This window comes from Manacus vitellinus, unplaced genomic scaffold, assembly GCF_001715985.3.
Source record: "Manacus vitellinus isolate BGI_N305 unplaced genomic scaffold, ASM171598v3 scaffold_8_pilon, whole genome shotgun sequence".
NCBI lineage: Eukaryota > Metazoa > Chordata > Aves > Passeriformes > Pipridae > Manacus > Manacus vitellinus.
The window spans coordinates 21,304,686-21,320,630 of record NW_021940864.1 but is presented as its reverse complement, the minus strand read 5'-3'; the positions used below and the strand labels follow the sequence as shown (position 1 = coordinate 21,320,630).

Genomic DNA, 15,945 nt, shown 5'->3' with positions numbered 1-15,945 from the left:
CCAGAACTGTAGGGAAGTAGATTGCATACTTGTAGTTATTTCTAAAAATTAAGTTAATAAATTAAATTGCAGTAAATTCCATGTAGTGCACTGACCCTGCCCTAAGCAATGATAAATACCATATAGGGCTATCATTCCTGTGGTATTCTGAGATATAAGAATTTTAGTTCTTTATTAGGGTGCTGTAATGTAACAGAGAAATAAAACAAACAAATAATTTAGGTGTAGTTTCTCAAGCTGCCAATATAATGTTTCATTTCTAATTCCAACTGGACACTTCTCAGGGAAACTTCATTTAAAAGTGCTTATAGAAAGATTTTTAGTAAATATATTGGAATGTTGTTGTTTAAGTTTTCTAAATTTAGGGAAAATTTTATCAGCAAGAAAACTTATTAGGCTTTCTGTTCTTCTTATGCCCAATGTTGACCCCTGTAACAGATTAGCTCTTCTATTATGAAAGCCAAATCTTATCAGAATTCAAGAAAAGAGTTGAACTGGCACTTGGAGATTCTAGACATATGCATTAATAATATAAAAATAGTTATTTTTTAAATTTTTCACAGAATCATAGAATCACTGGTTCACACAACAGCTGAGATTGGAAGAGGGCTCTGGAGGTCATCTGACCAAACTCCTGCTCAAGCAGGGTCATCTAGAGCAGGGCTGCCCAGGGCCACATCCACACAACTTTTGAATGTCTCCAGGAAGGAAGACTTCACCACCTCTCTGGGCAACATGTGCCATTTTTTTTTGTCATCTCTGCAGTGAAAATTGTTTCCTGATGTTCAGAGGGAATCTCCTGTGTTTCAGCGTGTGCCATTGTTTTTTGTCACTGGGCACCACTGAAAGCCCCTGGCTCTGTCTTCTTTACACCCTCCTTCAGATATATGTATACACTGATGAGTTACTCCCTGAGTCTTCTTATCTCCAATCTGAACAGTCCCAGCTCTCTCAAAGTTTTGTCATAGAAGAGATGTTCCAGTCTGTTACACATCTTAGTGGCCCTTTGGTGGACTCCCTGGTGGCTCCACATCTCTCTTGTACCAGACACAGTAAACTGTGTCCCAGAACTAGGCACAATACTTCAGCTGCAACCTCATCAAGGCTGATTAGAGAGGAAGATCATCTTCCCTGACCTGCTGGCAACACACATCTTATTGTAGCTCAGGATACCATTAGTCCTCTTTGCCACAAGGCCGTATTGCTGGCTCATAGTCAACTTGCCGTCCACAGGATTCTCAGGGATTTTTCTGCCAAACTGCTTTCCAGCTAGGTAATGCCCAGCACATACTGGTTCCTGGGGTTGCTCCTCCCCCGCTGCACAACTTTGCATTTCCCCTTGTTGAAGTGCATAAGGTTCCTACCATTTCTCCAACATGATGAGGTCCTCCTGCATGGCAGCATGGTGTATCTGCCACTCCTCCCAGTTAAGTATTATCTTCCAGCTTATTGGAGGTTGACTCTGCCCTATCATCCACATCATTATTAATGATGTTGAATGGTATTGTACTACTTATGGACCCCCAGGAGTTCTGACCTTTGCTCATGAAGGCTTGACAAAGGAACCATGGATCAACAGCCTAAAGAGGAAAGACTTGCTCTGAGCTCAGCCTGTGATATATTGGGAAATAAACCCTTTCAGAGAGTAAATAACTATGTTAGTTAAGTTCCCAAAATGAATCATGATCTATTCAAGAATAACCATCCACTGAATATAGCATAAACCTCAGGGCATCTCACTCTTGTTGATTGAGGTGCTGAATATGGGTACTAATAAGAGGCACAATAAATGCCCCTTCTTCTTACATAAATAAAAAACAGACATTATTTGGTGGAAGAGACTAAGAGATGGTTTTAGTTCAGGCAACCATAAAAACCAAGTTTTGAACAGATTTTTTGTACTGGGACATGAAGAAACTGAAGCAGCTCTCACAGTCTAGTAGCATCAGAGTTGTCTGAAGACAGGTCACTATTGTGAAATTTTCCCCTAAGCTAAATCCAATTCACTCAGCTTTGTACAGAGAAGGCATAAAACGCCACCTTTACTGATGTCACATATAGGTTTGTTGTCTGAGCCCTCTTTGTTCCAAACATTTTAACTGTGGTTTCTGCACCAACTTTTACTAGTGATCTGAGTTTACACAGAAGTAGGATATATTTCTGTAACTTTCAAATAACTTATTCTAGTTGTTCAGTAGCATCTAAACCCTCTCCAACATAGAGATGTACAGCATTTTAGGAACTATGACACATATATGATATAAATATGAAACCTACTAACACCTTCTTAAGCAAACATGGACTGGAGTTTAAAAAGAATTATGTGGATTTTGGCATCAACAAATGATTTCCATAGAAATATGCAATCAAGGTCTCAAACCCAATCTTGGGCTTCACAGTACAAGAGAAATATGGAACTTTTGGAGCAGGTCCAGTGGAGATCTACTAAGTTGGTCAAGGGTCTGGAGAATCTGGAAAGGCCGAGGGATCTGGGCCGAGGGATCTGGGCCCATTCAGCCTTGGGAAGAGGTGACTGAGGGGGGACCTCATTAATGTGTATAAATATCTAAAAGATGAGTGTCAAGAGGATGGAGCCAGGCTCTTCTCAGTGGTGCCAAACAATAGGACAAGAGGCAATGGGTAGAAGCTGATGCACAGAAAGTTCCACCTGAACATGAAGAAGAACTTCTTCACTATCCAAATGATCACACGCTGGAACAGATTGTCCAGAGAAGTTGTGAAGTTTCCCTCTCTGAAGATATTCAAGAACTGTCTGGATGCAATCCTGTGCCATATGCTCTAGGATGACCCTGCTTGATCAGCAGTGTTGGACCAGATGACCCATTGTGGTCCCTTCCAACCTGACCAATTCTGTGATTCTGTGAAGGTGAATGTCCATTAATTTCAATAGTGTAAAGTAGTATTAACTTGGCAAGATTTTTTAATATCTTGCAGATACCTTTTATCTTATCTGTTTTTCCAAGACAGCAGACATTTTAAACCTAACATTATCCCATGAAGACCTAAACACATAATACTCATATCTTTTTCCCAAAATATATACTAGTCTCTCTCACGAGTGCACTTAAAAAAAATTAAAACCACACATTATTTAGATCACATAAGCACTTTGACTCAGTTCACACGGGAGCCATTCTCCTACTGAACTTGCTCTGCATTGGGTAAATAACCAAGCAAATAACTATCCCACCGTAAGAGCAGAGTGTGGAAGCTGGCACTGTGCATGTTGGTGGTATGCCTTAACCACTAAACTGGGGACCTGCTCAGCCTCTCCCTGGCCTCATAAATTGTTATTCCATGCTGCTGGGAAGAGCTTCAAAAGCAAGGATTCAGAGAAACCTACACTGCAGCAGCTTTCCAAGCAGGCATGGTGCCGAGACATGAGTTCAGCCCCCTTAGGTAGGAGAGGGCCCTGAACTGGTGTGTCCTGAATTGCAGGGGCCAGTTGTGTCCCTTAGTATTTGGGTCAGTCCGAGGCATTTCACCCTTTCAGAAATAAAAGGGGGAGGCCTGTATTATTTGCAAGGCACCCGTATAAACAAACAGACCATCTAAAAAGAGCAAGTACTTGAAACACTCTGTTGGCTTTGAAAGATTTGGATTGTACTTCATAATGGGAACAGGTAAAAACCTAATCTTTCATAAGCAAATAGAAAAAAAAATAACTGTAAAGCAAATGAAGATATGTAGGTATTAACTACTCGATAAAAAACTCCACTGAAAAGGTGGAAAAGATAAGGTAAGAAGCTTTCAGTACACATAAAAATTTTTACTAACTTGATGGGTTTTTCACAATGTAACTTGTACTAGTAGACATGATCATTACTGAAGTACAGATAAATTAAATTTGCTGCATTATGCTGTTACCCATAATTGAGTAACACTGCAATTACCAAAGGGATCCAAGTACTATAATCAAAGAATTTACAAGATAGTCTTACCAAAAAGAAAAAAAAAAAAGTGGGTTTAGTGTTAAAATTTTCTTGTCTTTACATTTATCTGGAACTCTAAACTTCTTGACTGAAGTGCTTTGGCTGCTAAACAATTACATGACACAGCAATGCATATCACCATAGTTGGATAACTTTAATGCTCTGCCTAGAAAACAAAGAAGGGACTTGTTGTACATTCACACATATATATAGACATATATATATATCTATAAAATTATGATAACATATATATGAGACGAATGAGACAAAAAACATCACAACACTGTATGATATCACTCTGGCCTCATTTTCTGTTCCAAACACACAATAAAGAAAACTGCAGCCATGAATACAAGTACTTAAAGCAAACTTGTGTAGCTGTAGACCAAAGGAAAACTAGGTACGTGATGGAGATTACAAAAGGTGCTCAGCATAACAAAAATTTCATAATATATGTTATTAATATGATGCAAAGTGCAATAACAATAAAGTATCATGAAGTGGGTTAGGAATGGCCTGGTAGATCCAGCGAATCAGAAATGGCTGAGGATCCCGCTACAGTTGTTAATATAGAAAGCATAGAAACTGACTGGGCATCTAAGATAATTGGATTTTCCTGGTAAAATAATCACTGATGATATAATTAATAATTATTATATTCAGATGTTTGTCTTTATGTCTCAAGCTTAATAACCCAGTGAAATGAAATGGGTGGCACTGTTTATGGCTTTCAGAGTTACTGTTTCAGGTTTTCTGTAGGCTCATTAGGACCACAGTGGAGTGCATGTGCTTAGTTCACATTTTCGAGGTCAACTTCTACCAAAAGGACTAAAGAGCATACCTATGAAACCTCCTTGTATTATTCCCTCTTCCAAGATGCATTGGCTAGGATAACCTGCCATTGCACCTGTTGTTTTCACAAATAAATACAATGCACATGCTTTAAAGAAATTGTTCCTTTTATTTTCTTTATGCTAAAATATGTTTAGTGAAAGAAAAGTCCATGCTACAGCTAAGAACATGTAATTGACAATCTTTTAATTTCTAATTCAGACTTTAATTAACGTAATAGAATTATACAGCCCCACAGTATACAGATTGACAATATTCTCTTGTGTATACATTTTACAGGTGTACAGTGATCTTGGAAAGAGAAGATGGGGGATGAGATATTATACAGTGCAGCAACACAGAACCCTGTAACACTGCGAAATTATTGCTGTTACTTTCCAGTATGTGGGAGGAGTTGGTGCTAGTGCTTATTTCTTGTCCTTTTGGCCAAAATGTCACCAGCCACAATTGCTCCTGACAAAATTAATCCTATTGGGCCATATGTTTCCTAATGATCCACAGATGATAGTTTAATAGCAGCCATTGTAGACCAACAGTATGAAAAATAAACAAAAAATGCATCATCATTAAAAAGCTGAAAGGTTCCTGTAATTACAGATCTCTATCAGAGTACAAAGCCTGGAGTATTTTGAAAGCAAGATCTTTCCAATGTATGGGGGAAAATGATTTGTTGTGACATTTAAAGAAGGCATGCACATGTCAGTAACTCTGTAGTAGCTTTCTTAGGTGTGAGAATATCCGTTACATAAATTCCTCTGTCCTAGCACTGTGTAAGGAAATATCCTTACATACAGACAAAAATGACTGGTGAAATTACAATATTACTCAGCATTAAATTTGTACCTTATCAGCCTGACTCTGAAAACCCTACACAAAAGTTCCCACTGTTGTACCATTTTTGATTTCTGACAAGGTTCTCATGAATTGTGCAAATTAGTCATGTATAACTCAAGCTAGCAATTTGCCATGAAACACATATGAATTTAATTGCTGATAATTGCATATTAAAGAGAAAATTTTCCCATTAAAAACATTTTCCTAAACCTTGTTTTCAACTTCAGTAGTCATAGTCATCTTATGTTTTGAAATCTATTCAAGCACAAGATGAATTACAAGGGAAATGCCTGTACCCATTTTAGAATAAAGAAGCAGAAAAAAACATTTCTCTTTCTGGTAAGAAAAGGAAAAAATAAAATTATGTAAGATATGAAAAGGTATTGTAAGAAAAATTTCTTCAGTGTTTTGGAACCACGTGATCTTTAAGGTCTCTTCCAACACAAACAATTCTAAACTTAAATTTCAGTACACCCTACAGAACATGGTATATGAGTTCATAGAACTTGTTCAATAAAGGCTGAACTTTGATAGTGAAAATTTAAGTTTTTCTAGGTTGGAAAACCAGCTGAAGACATTTAGAGAAAATATCATTATAAAATATAACACAAAGTTCTAAAGATTATAATATCTTCTACTTAGCATTTCTGCACACTCTTTTCCTTTCCTTTCACTCTGAACTCACATCTACTAGGTATGAAATATCAAAAAATATTAAAAAATATCATGTGTTCTTTTTTGTCATGATGAATGTCTTTTTTGAGTTTATGCTACTTTGTCATTGTGAAGAGAGGATTTATAACTTTTCATAGCATTGAGCATTTTTTTTTTCCTTATTAGAGGCACCTGAGAGACATGCAGGGCCAAACTTCCATCATGCCCTCAGCAAGGACTGCATTTTTGCATCTGCAATTTTTCAAGCACAGCTGAAATTATTTAAACACATAACCATTTGATTTACAGATGTAATCAGGTACCTCTATATACAAGTGATTGTAACTGCAGGTGTTAGATTGGGGACTGTCATTTGAAATTCTTCCTCAAATGTGCAAAATAATTATCTTGAAATTATTTATGTGGGTTCATTAAACAAGTAAGCTTCGATCCTTGTATTCTCCCTGTGTGTTAAACTGTTTAAATCCTTAGGTAGCCTTCCTGTGATCTCTGCTCTCATTGTTTTCCCTGCTCCACTTTTGCTTATATCAAGTATGAATACAGCATCACTTGCTCTCGCACAAGTGCAACATTTATTCTGTGTAGGCTGTGCACCTGGTTCAGTTGCAGACTTCCATGGGCTGGTCCCTTTGTTGTATATACAGAACCCAGGAACAAAATTAGACACTCAGGTAAAGATGGTGTAAGCCACTCACTCACTCCCTTCCTCTGATCCAGACTTCAGCTGCATCAATAAAGCAATTCTCTCCGATGCTGAAGACTTAGCTACTGAGCATGATGGCCACAATCTGGCTCCACATTTTATTATTCCATCTAACAGCCTCAGAATCAAAGATATTGTTTTTCCCTTCTGCCTTTTTAGCTGTCCTTTGCCTGCACTTGTAGGAAGATAATCAATACAGATGAAACAAAAAGGTAATGGAAAACCTTGTTCTTCAAATGTTTTGCAGGAGACAAAATGGCATTACTGGGTCACACAACAATTCTGTGCACACAGACAGCTAATGTCACCTTACCCATATCTGTAAATTTATGCACTAACAATTTATAAATTAATAAAAAACAACAGGCAGATCATGTGTAACAATCTGTACTCTGTACTCTTACAGGAATTATAGAGATCTTCACCTGCTGTCCCTGGGCCCTCTCCTAATATTTCTGTGTTGTCCAGATTGCAGAAGGGCTGTTACAGTGACACATTGTCCCAGTAAGAACTGTATCAATGGCCACTGCAGTCACTGTTCCTGCCCAAGCCTGAGTGTTCCACTGTGCATGTGGAAAACTCTGACCTGTAGAGTAAAAAAACCTACAACACTGAAGACTGCATTTACGGACTCCACCAAATGCTTACATTTTAATTATATAAAATATTCCAAAAACTGAAGCATAACAAAGAAGATTTTAGCATTTCATTTAATTATCTCTGGTAATAATTTTGTTCTTTCCGTTTTACATGAATTTTATCTCCCTTCATTAAGATAATAGATAATATAACCCTCTTCTGCAAAAATGGTGTCTAGTTCATTCAATTTAGCCTGGCAGTTTTCCAGATCGTTAAAGATATTTTTCAGTATTAAATATTGGCAATGACACAGTCATCTCTTTACTACGTCTAGATGAAAGTTAGGAGTATATGTCGTATGTTTTTCTTTCATTACTCCCTTACAGGATGCATGTTGGTAAAATTAACTGAAAGGAATTACAAATGCTATTCTTACTTGCCTGGATTCCTGTGAGGGTGAAGAAAAGTTTGGCCCAAGCAATACTGAAAAACTAGCAGAAAGTAATAATAATAACTAAAAAAAAAAAAAAAAGAAAACAGGCAAAAAACCAAACAAAAAACCCCACAAAACAAAAACCAAAAGAAACAAAAAAAACCCCACGTTACATTCAACCAAGCAAAAATGCAAACTAATTAGTCAGGTTAGCTGAGGGAGGGTAGCAAGAATTAAAATCCTCAAGAAAAGGAACATCTTGATGTTAGCAATGCCAGGAGAGCTTTAGGAGTGTGTATTAGTAAGGAGCTAGGCACTAAAAGTTTAATCTATTTAGGGCTTTAGAGCATCTGCTAATCTCCATTGAGAAAGGAGTGTCTTATTCTGCAAGGAGAAATGGCAGCCCTACACAGGGCAAAGCTCTGGAAGCACAAAGTATATGATGTAACATTTAATATCCATGGGGCTTTAACATGTCCTGCTGCTGATTCCTGAATCATACCAGAGGTCATCAACAGGATAATTAGAAAGATCTCTACTGACATCAGCAGGCCTTGGGCCAGGCTCTAAGCTAGGTCTTAGTGTATAACTGATGATGGCAAACAGACAAGGACTTCACATCAAGCTACAGATGTTATCTGGGAGGTAAATGTAGTCTGTTTATTATGATTCCACACAGAAATCTGCAAACATATTTGTGTTTCTTAATATCACAAGATAAGCATAATTACAAAGGAAATTAGTGTAGAATGACACATGTAGCTCGGGGGTTAGTTTTCATTAACATGTAGAGATTTTCTAGGTTATTGCTGTGGCAGAGAATGATGCCAAATGAGACATTAAAAGGGTGCAAATGCCAAAATTGTCTAACACCATTTTTCTTAATAATATAAAGAATAATTAGTTGGAAAAAACACCTGAAGATGAACTTTTTGGTGGAAAATTAATGTTTTTAGGAATCAGGAATTCCTTACTGGAAACCTCTAGCTACCCTTTATTTTAGCTATTAAAATTACCTTGGAGAAAATGTGATGTTCTCTGTGGCTATAGAAATTCTGGAATGAAACAAAAAAAAAACAGATGAGAACCCCTAGAAATTAATTAGTGCCTTTCATCCTTCTCCACATGGTATGCTGTGTTGAAAGGAATCATGATCCCAATGCCACCAACCACTCATGTGGACAGCAATGTGATTTTCTGTGGATTCAATCTTCCCACTGTGTACAGTTCTTGGTACTTCCTATTGTGACATGCAGAGGTTTTTTTAAGTCTCAAACTCCACACAATTAACTTTTATAATTTGGTAAGAAATAGAGTAGGTCTTTTCCAAAGGTCTCATTGCCGGTCATCATGACTTTCAGAAATTTTATCCCTCACTAAGATTTATAGAGCAAGATAAAGCACATCAGGGACAAATTAGTACTACAGAAACTTCCTTCTCTTAGATTAACATGTAAAGTTTTTTTTTTATATTACCAACACCTTTGGTTGCCAACCCTCAAACAAGTCAACATGCCATCCTTCCCTCTGCAGGGTGTTCCTCCCGCTTTCGCTAGCAAAGAAACAGAACTCCTACCAGAGCTGTAAAAAGACAACACAAGTCTCTCTGCATCTGCTGCAGCACGAAAGAGACAAGCCCTTAATTGTTTCTGGCTTTTGGAAACACAGGAGGTACACATCAGCCTATGAAATGGCTGCAACATGCAGCAAGAAGGGCAAAAAGCTCTTTGGAGCGGTTGTGTTTTAGCAGGCTTCAACACAACCTTGGCATGTGTCAAGGGAGGAGACAGAGGGAGCTGCCTGGGATGCATGTAATGTTTATCTTCCTGACACATAAAAATTTTTCCTGGGCCTGTCATCATATCTGTTGAATACTTGCCTGGAGGAAACCAACTGGTTTGTACTGCTTCTGTAAGAACAGTAACACCAGTTTGCCTGTCAGCATCGCTGGGGCAAAACAGTCCTACTCTCCAGACATGAAACTGGGTCTCAACCTGCTAAATAAGCTTTGGACCGAAATAGAGAGTGAATAGTGCTGCATGCCATGTAGGAGACAGTAGATGGAGTTAGGGAGAAGAAGGAAGGAGTGGGATGAGACATTCTCATGAAAAATTCTTCCTGGAAGAAGGTGTCTTCATAAAGATGCCTAGAAAGTAACCACTCCTTTGTGGATATCAGAAAGCACAGGGAGGATGCTTCAAATGTCTGAATTGCCATGCCAAATGCATATGGCTACACTCCCCCTCAAACAATCCTAGTCAGGACAGGCAGACAGTATGATGCCTACAGGTGTGCAACTACACTCCACCATGTTTGACAGTATTATTGGAACTCATGCACATATTTAATGACTGACACAGTACAGTGTTGCCAGCACTGACCACATTTTCCATTCTTAAGGGAAAGGTGTTGTGGCTAAGCACCGGGGTTCTTCTGAGACCAAGAAGCACATCTGTCCTACTGTTAAAAATACTGGTGAAAATATAACTCCCTCCTTTCAGTCTGTCTGAGGAAACTGTTTATTCAGTTATATGACATACACAGTTACATCTTTCTCCACCAGCATTTCAAATCAGATCTAAAGAACCACTTCAAAAAATAAAACTAAGATTAAAAAGGACCTGGTTCTCCAGAAACAGCCAAGTGTCTAGATGCTTTTCTTTTGTTCGTAGTGGAAAAGAGTTAAGGAAGTGTTTTGCAGAGCATTCAGGTAAAAAGGAAAAGAAGGTAGGATTTTCTGATGGACAAATGTATGTGTTTCAGCTTGGAGTGGCCGCAGGGAGAATTCCTCTCTGCCTTTCAGTGAGTGACTGATCTGTCTGTGACAGGAAAGTTAGATGTAAGAGGCAAATATTTGTGACATAGTGCAAAAGAATTGTTTGGATTCCTTTTCCCTTACAAAACTTTCAACTAGGAATGCACCCTTCCCTTCAGGTTACAGTGTGGGATAGGAACTAGCCACCCTGAAGAGCTGCCAGAGAAGTAGTTCTTCAGTGTGAGAAGAAATATGTGGATCTTTTATTTCAAACTGAATTTAGAGATCAATCTTTTTTAGACCAAATACCTGGTTGCCAGTGAAACTCACATATGGTTCCAGAGGAGATTTTCTTTTTTCAATGTATTTCTTTTTTCACCTAGATCTGAGAGTTTTGATGACATCTAATCAAGTAAAAAGGAAATTGCAAAAAATAGAGGGTAGAGAAAATGGTAAAGGCAGTTACCGTTTGGTGGAGGTACAGAGAGACATAACCATTTCCATCAAAAGAAAATGGTTCAGCAAGGTTAAAAAGCACTGGAAGCAACACTGATGGCAATGTAATTGCTGCAAATGAAAATGGTTATGATTTTTATTGGCCCGAAGAAGAATTGCATGGTAATAGTACTGCAGCTGGTGAATCTCAAAAGGTAGCTAAGGAAAAAAAATCATGAGGTGGTGCCAAATGACCTTCCTGGCTGCCATGGTATAGTTGGGCACAGTGGGGAGGCACTTACCAAGAGACTTCCCTATCAGATGCTTTGCTTGGCCCTTCAGACTTACGGCTCTGGAAAAGGACACAAATCCATTCAATTTAGTTTTTAACAGTGTAAACATTATTTTTTCTCCCTTTTCCCCTCCATTTCCTTTAGATGTTCATGGTCCCTGATTGCAGTGGGATCATAGCACAGACAAAAGTACTAGCTGAGGATGCCACTGGCAATGGGCAGCTGCATGATGGTCTGGTTGAGTGCCCATCTCTTACCAGATGTCAGCTCTGGTCTGATCTGCTGGGAGCAAACCTCTTCTTTCCTAAGTGCCTGCTGTCCTTACTGCCATTTGCTTGCTGGTGCATGGAGACAGATCACTTGTGCAGGCAGGGCCTGTCTTCCTCTCCGTCTGTTTGCACACTGAGAAACAGGAGGAGAGCCTCATTTCAGCCTAATCTGACTTTACAGCACTCCATCACTTAAGATAACCCACTGGAAGTGTCTTTTCCATTAACTGGCATGCATCAATAAAGTGTGGAATTCCGTAGATTTTAGCCCACCGGGATATAAGCAAAACAGAGACAATACTGAATATTTCCATGTTTTATTTCTCTATTTTACCTTAATTGGAAATAAAAGACTTCTGCATTTTAAAGCTGTTTGTTCATTGCAAAAAGCATGGAAAGGGCTGATGGAAACAATTGTTAGAGAAAGATTTTCTGTTGGGAAAATAGAGGCAATGTAAATCAATATATCTCCAGAGAAAGATCAATTTTTATGGAATTTTCCCATCATGATAATCTAAATTAAATACTTTATGTTTACATTAATTTCTGCATCCAGTTACATCAGCATTGCGCATGATAGCACTTGCAGTCAGAAAATACTCTTCTTTATTCTCCCCAATGAACCAAGCTTTTTGTTTGATCTGCATCTCCCTCATGCACCAAAGTTTCCCTTTGATGATGACTTGCTCTGATGAATCCCTAGAATTTCAACTGAACTCAGAAATGGGAATGGGAGAGAGGAAACCAAGAACCACATTGCAAACAGGCATTGAAGAAACCCAGGCATAGTGATATCAAGGTCAAGCTGAGCTAGATGCACTGCTGTTGCCAGTTCCCTTTGATTTTAAGTAATTTAATTCTGAAAAAACGCTTAAATTTTTGCTTGCTTGTTCTGAATTTGGTTTGGATTTAGGTATAGTCATATTTTGCTTAGATGTATTTTCCCACTGAGAGAGGACTCAACAAAAGACTGAGATGGAGAATAAGGCCTGTAAATGGTATGGTGAGAAGGGCAGGGAACTCAGCATGGCAAAGCCCTGATCAAGCACAGAAGGACATAGAAAGAAAGAGAAAACACGAAAGTATAGAACTTGGTTGGTTTCAGTAGAAACTTAATTGCAATTGTCTTTCAAACTGTGTCACACTTTGAAGGGTTTTATGTAAATTCAGCCTACCAGCACCACTGTCCTTCCTGGGGGGAAGCTTCTCACACCGATGTTTGTGATACGAGCTCGGTGGTATCAGATTAGAGACAGCTACTGAAACCCTCTGTCAACTGATCCTAGGGTGGCTCTCCTTAAGGGTTCATCATGGATGAGGAAGGAGAGTTTGGGTGGAAAAGCATCATCACTTTCAGGAGCTGTGCAGACAACTTTGCTGGCAAAAGAGGTGAGACAAACCATGTCTGAAAAGGTGCAATCCTCATGGTGTGTCATGACCATCTAATTACCTCCATGATTCTGCACCATCTAAATGAGCTAGTACCTGCTTGGAGACTGAGGCTGCCAGAGTGAAGTACAGGCTGTCTGTGATTTTCAGGCAAGGAGATTGCTGCTACATAGGGAAAATCTGTACTTCTTTTCCTGTGTCATAATATAGTCTCTCTGCCATATATAATCTCTGTCATAATTATGAATAATTCCTAAATTATGCTCTCTAATACTATATATTTCTCTAATACATTGCTTGTTTAAACTCTAGTTTTATGATGTGTTTTTCCTCTGTTGTGATTAGAATGTGACAAAGCTATGCAAAAAAGTGAAGAAACAGGCCATACCTGAAGAAAACTTGCAAAGGCTAGAAGTGATAAAATAATAATGCAAGTTCTTTCTTTTTCAACAGGCCAGATTTACCAGTACACCCCAGACACATTGCTCCTCGCCAGCCACACAAAACAGCTGTAAACCTGGATTAACCAGGCTGTTAAATTGAGTTTACAGCTGCTTTGCATCACCAGAATGGCTCAAAGCAGGCAGCACATACCAGTGAATACGGGCATAATTGTACACTAATGAACGATGAAGTAGTTTAGGATGCAGTATTCTCTTTGGCAGAATGAAAAAGAAATCTTTATAGAGAGCAGATATGTTAGAATTTATCCTGGCTTTGCTCAAGGGGAAAAATTCATCCTCTTTTATTCTGAATGGATTATAATTAAGAAAAGCATCAGAGACAAATTATTCAAGGCTAGAAATTTAAAAGAGCTTTAAGAATACATCCACTCTTTCCAGATCTGTTAGTGCCTGCTCAGACTGGAGTTACAACAAGAGAAACTCATAGTTTAATTATAAAATAATGGTCAAAAAACCTGCTTAGATAAGCATGTGTTTCCATTAGGGAAGAAAAATCATTATAGAAAACAAGATTAAAACTTAATGTTGCAAATCTTGTTGTGTATAACTTCATTAATGCTGGATAACTTCTGTATAATTAGCAAGGTGTTCATTGTAGAAATCTGTTAAAAAAGTTGAAATGATATCTACCTAGATGTCTGCATAGTCTGTAGTTACCTTAAAAATAATGAAGCTCAGATTATTTTTAGTGTTTTAAGTCATTGTTTTTCTTCTGTAAATAAAGCTTACAGCCTTAAGGCATTTGCCTTGCTGGAAATACAGCAGCGTCTGATATAATTTAACAGACACAGAAAGCATAAAGTCTCCAGATGACTGGCTCTCATTTGTATATGCAATGAATCATGCTTAAATTACAGGGAAAAGCTGGATCAGGAGAGCCCATGGATAGAGTAGAACAATTTCCTCCTCACACTCCCAGGCATTGCACCGACAATAGTGCGAGATATGATGGAGATCTGGGCCCTCCATAGTGAAGACTCATGCATCACTCATCCCTCCAGGTGACTCCTAAAGCCAAGAGAAACCTGGTCTTCCGACTTGACTTACCTTTGCAGTTCTGTCTTCCAAAATTGATTGCCAAACCATAGTTTCCAGTTTAGCAGAATTGAGCCTATTTCACCTGGGCTAGCCACAGACTGGCTGTGGGTACATTCATAAAGCCACAGGCAGGCAGAGCCCACATCCACACAGACACCTAAGGCTGTGTATGAGCCCATATTCCTCCGCTCAGGGGGCTGGTAATTAGCTTAGGCTAAGGGCTGTGCTCACCACAAATACATGGCTTCACCTTCGCTTCCAAGGAGCATCCAGCTGGCCCAGAGCATGAGCAATGAGATGATGTTTTCCTGCAAAATACCATGTAAAATTCTAGTAAAATATTACATTCATTTTGAAAACACATTATCCCAAGAGGGATAAAAAATATCAGTTCAAAGAAAGAGCCAGGAAAATCTGGTCTTCAGGCTGCAAGATATTTAACCTTTTTCATTCCTGAGTGCTGAGCATCCCACACACTTTCAGTGATAATAGTAACAGCAGTAACAATAATAAAAGGAAATCAAAATCCGAAACAAAAGGTAGAGCTGAAGACATAATACTTAGGAGTTATTCTAAAAATTATGCACCTAAAAGCTACAATTTAGGAAATCATACTTAACCAGCAGGAATAGAAAAAAAGATGAAATCCTCATGAAAAAAAGGAAAAAAACTATTCAGAAAAGCCTTTTGTTGGTGAAACTACAGAAGCAAATGATGAATCAGATTGTGGCATGTCATTAGAAGGAAATGTCTATTCCCTATGAAAATGGCTTTTAGCCAACTCAAAAATAAAATTATCAGTTGCATTTCATGGGGATTTCACTTCTTGGGAAAAAAAACACAATTACAAAAAATACATTTCCTGGGTCAATATAAAACTGTGGTGGGGGGAAAGTTTTCCCCCTGGAGTTAAAAAAAATGGTAACTCCTGAGGGGGTGGTGTCACTTGATATGGACCCAATGAGCGCTCCTGCAAAATATAAACATATCACAAGCAGACCAGAAAAGAAGAGTGATGTTGTAGTTGTTGGGAAGAAAGTGGCCATGTTGTAGAGCCACGAGGAGAAGGGGCAGGAGCCCCTCTGGGGGGCCACGGCCCCCCAGCCCCGGCTGGGGTCATAGAAACGGACCAGAGTCTGTGACTGAGAAGCTGAGAGTCTTTCTCCACTGTGAGTGGGCAGCAGGAGATACTGAAAAGCGGCAGCAGAGCAGTAGTGGATGGAGAACAGTGGCAGAGAGCCAGAAAAAGATAAGGAGCAGCAAAACAAGCATG

The 15,945-nt window shown here is 38.7% G+C and overlaps 1 long non-coding RNA gene across 1 annotated transcript; it reads right to left on the bottom strand.

Moving 5' to 3' along the window:
* Nucleotides 1-8,061: 8,061 nt before the first annotated feature.
* LOC108641796 lies at nucleotides 8,062-11,783 on the bottom strand. Its single transcript, XR_001922269.1, has 4 exons — nucleotides 11,770-11,783; nucleotides 11,522-11,571; nucleotides 9,046-9,084; nucleotides 8,062-8,087 (listed from the first exon to the last, which is right to left on the bottom strand). It is a non-coding gene; the product is annotated as an uncharacterized LOC108641796 (long non-coding RNA).
* Between the last annotated feature and the right edge of the window lie 4,162 nt (nucleotides 11,784-15,945).